This window comes from Chinchilla lanigera, unplaced genomic scaffold (genome assembly GCF_000276665.1).
Source record: "Chinchilla lanigera isolate Chin_1 unplaced genomic scaffold, ChiLan1.0 scaffold00077, whole genome shotgun sequence".
NCBI lineage: Eukaryota > Metazoa > Chordata > Mammalia > Rodentia > Chinchillidae > Chinchilla > Chinchilla lanigera.
In genome coordinates, this window is record NW_004955478.1 from 10,040,282 (window position 1) to 10,048,886 (window position 8,605).

General features: G+C 45.2%; 1 protein-coding gene across 1 annotated transcript in view; it reads left to right on the top strand.

Annotated features, from left to right (window-relative positions):
* Positions 1-8,605, top strand: part of Kansl1 (KAT8 regulatory NSL complex subunit 1) — a 181,484-nt gene that overhangs the window by 595 nt on the left and 172,284 nt on the right. Inside the window, exon 2 of the mRNA XM_005402256.1 lies at positions 1,146-1,284. The gene's annotated coding sequence lies outside the window, so the exon portion shown is untranslated. The remainder of the gene's footprint in view (positions 1-1,145; positions 1,285-8,605) is intronic.

Here is an 8,605-nt window from a genome sequence, read left to right on the forward strand (position 1 = left end):
CGGGAAGGGGTCCGCGGGGGAGGGCGCGACGGCGGGCGCCCCTCTGCCCCTCCCGCTGTGCGAGCTGGGGGTCTCTGGGCGGGGGACCCCCAAACCCGGCGGAGACAGAAGTCGGGCCCCCCCCCCGCTGATGGGTAGTAAGGAAAGTGATGCCAAGTCTTCCAAGTCGCCGAGGCAAGCTCAGAGCAGGAAGCCACTCTAGAGGTTTTTATTTTTAAAATGAGGGTTCTTCTTGATTTTCTAAAAACTTATTTTTAAAGAGGTGAGTGCTGGTATTTTTGTCCCTACTTGGGTAAGCCTCCATTTTAAGCGAAGCAGTAACTGGTTAAGCTGGAATTTCATTCAGGTCCAGGACCTGAACAGGGATCCTGCGAGAGGTCATTAAGTCCAACCTCCTGTCTCCACGCGAACTCCCAACCCCAGCCTCAAACTTAAGTTATTTGTTCTGCTTTTAAAGAGCTCTAGGAAAGAGGGGTCTTTTATTTGCTTGTAGTGGTCTGGTCAAGAGTAGATTTTATTTTTCATGTAGAATTGGCTCTGTAAGTATGATAAAAACTTCGTACAGTTAGGATCATAAGAGGTTTTTAATTTACTAAATAAAAGTAAGTGTGACAAGGGTCTTTTTTAAAAAATGGTTAGTTAGCGAGGCGTGGTGGCACAGGGTGACATGCCTGTAATCCCGGCACTCGGGAGGCTGAGGCAGGAGGAGGATCCCTACAAGTTCGAGACCAGCCTGGGCTACAAAGTGAGCTCAAGGCCAGCCTGAACTGCATAGCGAGACCCTGCCTCAAAAGACAAAAAAAAAAAAAAATTAGTTAACAAATCACCCTTAGTGGATGTTTGTGAAATACCCTGGATAATCATTTTTTCTTTCCTCCCTGGGATTTTGGTTTTCTAATTCTTTGATAAGCAATTTTCTGTTGTCTAAAGTGTGTGTCACATATTTCTCCTTTTATATAAAATACCTTTTTATACAAATATGAAGATGCACGTACACTCATTTGCACTTTTCAAAGGAGTTTGTGTCGTGTACACCTTTTTTAAGATGGTAAGGCAAATAGCACTTGAAATCTCTTTCCAGGTAGTTTAAACTATGTGCATTTTTTTTTTTTTTTTTTTGTCTAAATCAAAATCCTCTCTTTCAGATACCTCCTTGAAACAAAAATTTTCCTACCTGTTCATTCTTGGTGGCAGAAGGAATTACTAAGATTCTCTTTCTGCTCATTTCTGAGTACTGTCTGAACTATTCCTGACACTATGAATGCTACTTGGATGCCTTTTAAGGTAAGATGTGTTATTTTTTCGTTGCTAGGCTTTTAAAAAAATTTTTTTTTTTTATAATCAAGAATATTCTTCTTGCATTTGCTACTCTTCATTCTTCTTTTCCTTCAGAAACCATTGTATTAGGTTCAGGAGTGGTATTAATATTGTTCTTCATTATTGATGTTAAAATGTTGACGAAGTTCTCATGTTAACTTTTGTTTATCTTTTTAACTTTAAATCATGACTATCTACGTGCTTGTAAACTTCTGTTCCCGTCCTGGTAGAATAGGTTGGCAATGCAGACTTCCAGGTCTATTTTCAAACAGGTACTTTAGAGTCATAGGTACTAGGGTGTGTCCCGCTCTTGCAAATCAGTGGCTGATTCATATGTTACAAAAGATGTGTCATTAACCATTTGTTTACTCTGAAACTTGGTGTAGTCTATTGGAACGTTCTAAGACCTGTTGGTGTCTACATACACCTCCTTGGAGAGGTCCCCTGCTGTTCCGTTTCATGAGATTTTACACTTCTTTTCAACAGGTAGCGCTTGTGTCAAGTTTTATCTTACAGGTTAAACCTCGTGTGGGCAGTGTGGATAGGTGATCTTTAGATGAAAATGCTCTCACTGGTGTGGCAGTTTTCCAGTCTTTTACAGCGCCTCTAATCTGCACGTAGAGGCCCAAGGAACTCTTCCTGAGGGCTAAGCAGAGGGCAAAGCTAAAGACGCGGCCCTCCGACAGCTTCGTCTTCCTTTGGAGTTTCTAGTAGGATGAAGATTGTTTTGTGGAATCTGCTCTGTGGCATTCCAGATTGATGCAGGAGATAAATTAGAATGATCCAGTCTGTATAACCTAAATATTTGGACTTGTGGGACATCTTTAAATAATATAGACTTGAATTCTCATCCTCATTTATGTTTCAGCTGCTATTGTTGGATAATGAATGCTTATATTAGTATAAAGGAAGCCAAAGTGACACAGTTTTTCCAGCTTTTCTCCTTGTAGAGGTGGAGGGGTGACATGGGAAACACAACCATAATTCTTGAAAAATACTGAGGAGTTAGGGGGCCTTGTATAAGAGTATTTCTTTTTTTTTTTTCCTTCAGTGATGGAAATCAAACCCAGGGCCTTGCTCATACTAGGCTAGCTCCCTAACGCTAACCTGCATTCCCATCTGTTTTTACTTTTATTTATTTTATGTGGCACTGGGGATTGAGCCTGGGGCCTTATATGTGCTAGGTAAGTGTTCTACCACTGAGCTACATCCTCAGCCCTTTTTAAAAAATACTATTTTGAGATGGTCTGGCTGAGTTGCCTACACTGACTTTGAATTTCTGATCCTCTTTCCTCAGTCTCTTGAGTAACTGGGATTATAGGCACCAGACCCTTTCTATTTTTTTATTTTGAGACAGGATCTTGCTAAGTTATCAGGCTGGCCTTAAACTTGGGGTCCCCCTGCCTCAGCCTCCCCGAGTAGCTGGGGTTATAGGTGTGCACCACACAACTGGCTTTGTTTCTACTACTTTTTAAAAATTTTTCTTATTTTGGGTACTGGGGATTGAGCCCAAGGGCATTCTACCACTGAGCTACGTCCAGCCCTTTTTATTTTTGAGACTGGTCTCTTTAAGGTTTTACCCATAAATCTCTGTGACCCAGGGCATTATAATACGGTACCCTCTGAAGTTGCACCAAAGGCCTCTAGCATGGGAGGAATATAAGTCCGTGCTCCACACCCGTTTACTACTTGAGACATGTGGCTGCCTTTGTTGCATTTTTCCCTACCAATCTTTTGATCAGTGAAAACCATCTTGTATGTCTAAACAAATTTTTTTATTTGCTAACATTTTTCTTCTACCTTTATTACTTGAAAAAACGTGAAAATTAGAGTGTTTGATTGGGTGGAATAAGAGATACCTTTCCACAGAAGGAGCAAGGTTGCGTGCCGTGCAGCTGCCATGTGTGGCCTTCGGTAGGTCCTGGGGCGCGCCTGTGTGCCAGCCTGAGTGGGGATGGAGGCAGGCAGAAGTGACGGGCGAGAGGACGGAGGTAAAGTGAAACCCAGTGAGAGACGGACAGTTCTCTCGGATAAGTGCAGTCCTGTGGTGACACAGCAAGAGGCAGAGCGCTGGGTATGATGGGCCCCCTTTGTGGTTTTTTGAAAAATAAAAAGAGGAGGGAAGGAGTGTAGCTCAGGGGTAGGGCTATGCCAAGGAAAGAAAAAAGACAGAAGGAGAGAAATAGAAAACTTGTATTGGTTCATATGTACTTGTAAAGAACTCGTGACACCTGTAATCTCAGCTGCGTGGGGTACTGAAGTGGAAAGACAGCACGTTCAAGGCCACCCTGGGGAACGCAGTGAGACTCTGCCGCAAAGAAAAAAAGCTGGGTGTGGTGGCGCAAGCCAGTCCCAGCACTCTGGGAGGCTGAGTTAGGAGGATTGCAGGTTTAAGCCCAGCCTAGGCAAGGGAGTGATTTAGACCCTCAAAAAATACAAAGGGCCTGGGGTGTAGTTCAGAGTGAAGGCGCTAGGTTCAATCCCCAATATCGGATTAAAAAAAGAAATGGGTGGAGCTCAGTGACAGCAGCATGAGGCTCAGTCCCCAACACCACAAAAACAAACAGCCCCCAAGATTTCATGTGTTTGTGGGGTTGGGGATTGAACCCAGGGCCTTTGCACTGAACTGTGCCTCCAGCTCTTTTACAGCTTTTTATTTGGAGACAAGGTCTCAGTAAGCACTGAACTTCCCTGACTGGGCTTGAATTTGTGGTCCTCTTGCTTCTGCCTCCCAGAGTACTGAGATTACAGGCATGTACCACCATGCCCAGCTCCAGAAATCTACAGAATAAACAAGAAAATGGTGACATTTGTTACCTGTTAGGTCTAGGAGTTGGACAGAGGACAGAATGAAAAGGAGACTCTCTATGGTTCTTTTTTTTTCTTGCTGATACTGGGGACTGAATCCAGCTCTACTAAGCTACATCCCCAGCCCTTTTAATTTTTTTAAAATTTTTATTTTTTTGAGACAGGGCCTTGCTATGTAGCCTGGGCTGGCCTTGAACTCACTTTGTAGCCTGGACTGGCCTCAAACTTCCGGTGATCCTGCTGCCTCAGCCTCCCCTGGAGGGGAGGTGTGTACCACCATGCCCAGCCCTTTTGAATTTTTTGAGACAGATTTGCTAAGTTGCCTGGGCAGGATCTGAACTAGAGATCCGCTTCCCTCAGCTTCTCTCAGTGTAGGGATTACAGGCGTGTGTCACCATGCCTGGCTTGTGTTCTGTCTTTCTCTACTTTCTGATGTTTGTATCAAACAACTGAATACAAACTTTAAAACAATTAAAAATCAGTGTTTCAGTCTTCACATCTTTTCCCCCTTCCTTTGTCTGTAGGTCAGAAAAATGACAAGGCCGCAGTTCAGAGGGCAGAACAGTGAATAGTGGCTGAAGGCAAACGTTTGCAGAGGGTCAGCAATCTGGGACATGCGCTCCCTTGAGATCTTGAGGAATTCTGAATTTATAGATAACATATTTTTAGTAGTGAGCTCCAGGTTCAGGCATTAAAGATTTCCCTTGCTTTTACAGGTTTTTGTTGTTGTTGTTTTGTTTTGTTTTAAGACAGGATCTTGCTAAGTAGCTCAGGCTGGCCTTGAACTCAGCAATCCTCCTGCCTCAGCCTCGTGAGTGTTGGAATTACAGGTGTTGCCACGATACCCAGCTTCTCTTTAAAGTCTCAGTAAAAGGTTTTCATTGTTATTCCTGAAAGTTTGCAGTGAGTTATGCTGTCACTATTTTGGCTGTGTGATTTTGGGTGATTTTCTTAATCTGTCTAGGATTTGGGATCCTTGATACTGGTAAGAATAACACTTCAGAAGGTTTTGTGGGCATTACAGCTGTGAAAAACCTGGGGAAGTGCCTGCTTTAGTGTGCTGCTGCTGTTATTGTAATGAGTATTACTGATAATAGTTTTTATAGCCTACTGATAGGATTTGGTCCCTGGCTGTGTGATGTTTGGCATGTTCATTGGTGTCTTCATCTTTGAAAAGGATGTAATCCTAATACCTCAATTTTAGGGTGGATTTTGTGAGGGTTAAATGATGCACAGTGTTTAGTATTGATACACATGGTAGGTAGAAACAATAAGAACTGCTGATTTTCTTCAGGATATCTGCTTAGTAGGGCTGTTGTAATAAACTAACATAAACTGAATAGCTTGAAGAACAGAAGTTTGCCAAGTGTGGTGGTACACACCTGTAATCCCAGCACTCAGGAGGCTGAGGCAGGAGGATCACTGCGAGTTTGAGTCCAGCCTGGGCTACAAGGTGAGTTCAAGGCCAGCCTGAACTGCATAGTGAAACCCTGACTAAAAAAGACAAAAAATAGGAAGAAAGAAGGAAAGAAGTAGTAGATTTTTTTAGGCATCTCATGTATTTATCCTTAAAATACACAGATTTTAAAAAAATTATTAAAACCTTAACTTATGTAAAATTGAACTATAGAAAAAATTTTACACTATTAATATAATTCTGGTTTGAAGAATTTAGCTCAAGATTGCTATCTTTTCTTCCACTATCTTTTTCTTCCTTTATGGAGATTTTCTTCTTACCCTTTATGGAGACTGTTGGACCTTTGGGAATTCCTGAATTTGTAAATGCTAGGCCCAAAGGGCTGGGGCTTTAGGAGGTAAAGATACCCAGTAATGGGGATTAAGTCCTCCTTCCTCTAGTGAATAAGGAGATGTTTTATGTATTTATTCTGTCAGCTGACATGGTTATTCTCCAACACTGCTTCAAACTATCATTTTTGCTGTCACAGTGGGTACCCCAGAAATAGCCAGACCCTGAGGAAGTTCTTTGGCTGTGTGCTTTGGTCAGCCCTCTGCTCCCCGCTCATTTCCTTTAGGATAAAGCTTGAGCTTTTAAACGGGGAATATATACCCTGGCTGCTGCTGATTATCAGTTTTGGTTTTGTTTAAGTTTTTTTCAGTTGTTGAGCTGGGATGGGAGGCCTCCCTTCAGGACCACTGTACCATGAATCTGTACCCCCAGCTCCAGAGGTTGTTTTTAAACCTTAACCTTGACCACTAGCCCATATGTGACTTTTTTTTTTTTTTTTTGGTACCGGGAATCGAACTCAGGACCTCGTGCTTGCCAGGCAGGCGCTGTGCTGCTGAGCCATATCCCCGCCCCCCCATGTGACTTTGCTTGGTAGTTTTCTCTCCTAAAATGTCTAGTGTTAACCTCAAATTATCATTTAGGTGAATCCTTCTAAAAGGTATTACATACTTCTTTGTCTCCTTGAAGAAAATGTCCTACACAAAATTTTACCTTTTCTTTATTCTTTTTAATTTTTAATTTTTCGAACCCAGGGTCTCTACATGCTAGACAAGGGCTTTATAGTGCTGGGCTACGTTCCCAGCCCTTTTTACTTTAATGCTGAGACGGCGTCTTCCAAGCCGCCCAGCCTGCCCTCGAACTCACAGTCCTCTTGCTTTAGCCTCTCAGCGGGGTTACAGGCCGGTGCCCGCACACCTGGCTGCTTTTTCTTAAAAATCCTCCCCATTAAAAAAAAGAAAAATATACTGCAGATTAAACCCAGGAAGTGCTGAGCCACTCCTCAACCTCCCCACTCTTAATATGTTTTGGTATTTTTGTTTTGTTTTTTTGAGGCAAAGTTTTGCTACATTGTTCGAGCCGGCCTTGAACTCACCGTGTAGCCTCAGCTAGCCTTACCTCTTGGCAGTTCTGGCTCAGCTGCCCAGTCCCGTGATCACAGGCGTTCATCACCATGCCTGGCTTTTGTGGCTCGCCCTCCCTCCCTCCACCTTTCCATCTCTCCTTCTCTCTCTCTGTCTCTCTGTCTTTGTCTCTGTGTGTCTCTCTCTGTCTCTCTCTCTGTCTGTCTTTGTCTCTCTGTCTGTCTCTCTCTTCTTTCTCAGCGTCTTGGGAGGTAGCTCAGGCTGGCCTTAAGCTCACTGTGTAGCCCAGGCTGGCCTCTAATTTGCAGCAGTCCTCGTGCCTCAGCCTCCAGAGTGGCTTGGGTTACAGATAGGTGCTCCCAGTAATCCACGATGATTGAAAGAACTTACCGTCGCTCACTGTAACTGTGAGCCACTGTGCTGTGCTGCTGTCTAAGACAGATAGATAACAGGAAAGTGTGTCAGTGGATTAGTAAGCGCCCGTTACGGCTTGTTATGCTCGACTTTGATGCTTCTGTCTACTCTGTTGTCTGTCACTGTCTCCTGAATGACCTCCTACCTCAGCGTCATCCTCCCGGCCTCCAGAGACCCTCCCTTCTGCTTTCACTTCGTTCTCTTTTGTTTTGATTTTTGTTCTTTGGGTCTCCCTTCCGTTTTCTTGTGTTCTTTCTGTCCTAGGCTGGCTTAACAGCGAACGAGGCTTGTGTCAGCCGTTTGTCAGATGTCCTGTGTTGAGTGTAATCATTGTGTATTGCAAACATGTACTGGTTCGAATAAAAATTAAAAAAAGAAAGCAGTAAAGTGTTACTGGCCAAGTAAGAGTAAATAGACCTTTAGCTGGCTGGGGTTGTAGCTCAGTGCTGGAGTGCTTGTCTAGCACCGCCAGGTCCTGGGTTCTCGTCCCAGCACTGGGAAGAAAAATCCCCGAACCCCCAGAACACCTTTGGTGATGGCTGGAAGAGAAAATGCATGAAGAATGGGATTATGGGTAAAACACAGGGAGGACATGTTTTGGCAGTTCAATACAAAATGGTTTGGTTTTGCTGTATGTTATGCAGAGAAGGGGCCAGTGGTTTCATCGGATTTTTAAGCTGCTTTGGAAGTGCTCTCGCTGAGTAGATGTCATGACGCTCTACTCAGTTGCCGTCAGAGGCTGGCCCCCAAACTCCTCTTTGCTGCGCCGTGTGTTTTCAGGCTCGCCCCAATTCCGTTTCCTCCTGAGGTGAAAGGCGCGGAGGGAGGAAAGGCCGCTGGCCTGGGCCAGAGCCTGCCTTGTGGACGGGAGCGGGCCGCGGAGCGCGGGGGAAGCGGCGCTTTCCTCGCTTCCTCCAGCCCGGGGCTTGGGCCCGCGGCCTTCGCCCTGGGCCGCTCCCTGGCCCCTTGCTTTGCGTTCTGAGGCAGGGTCTTGCGGGGTTGCCTTCGCAGCTTGCGCTGCGGCCTCCAGATGGGGCTCCCGGCGAGCGCCGCCGGGCCTGGCGCGTTTTGTTGTCCGGTATTCGCCTCTGAAGGGATGGAGCCTGCGGCGCGCGCGGGTACGTGGTCACCGCGGTGTTCCGCGTTGTTAGGGTGAAGCTGAGGGACGACGGCGTTGCTTAGCTGGTGTCCGCCAGGGGGCCGGTGCGGCCGCGCTCCCCCGCGCCGCGCCTGTGCC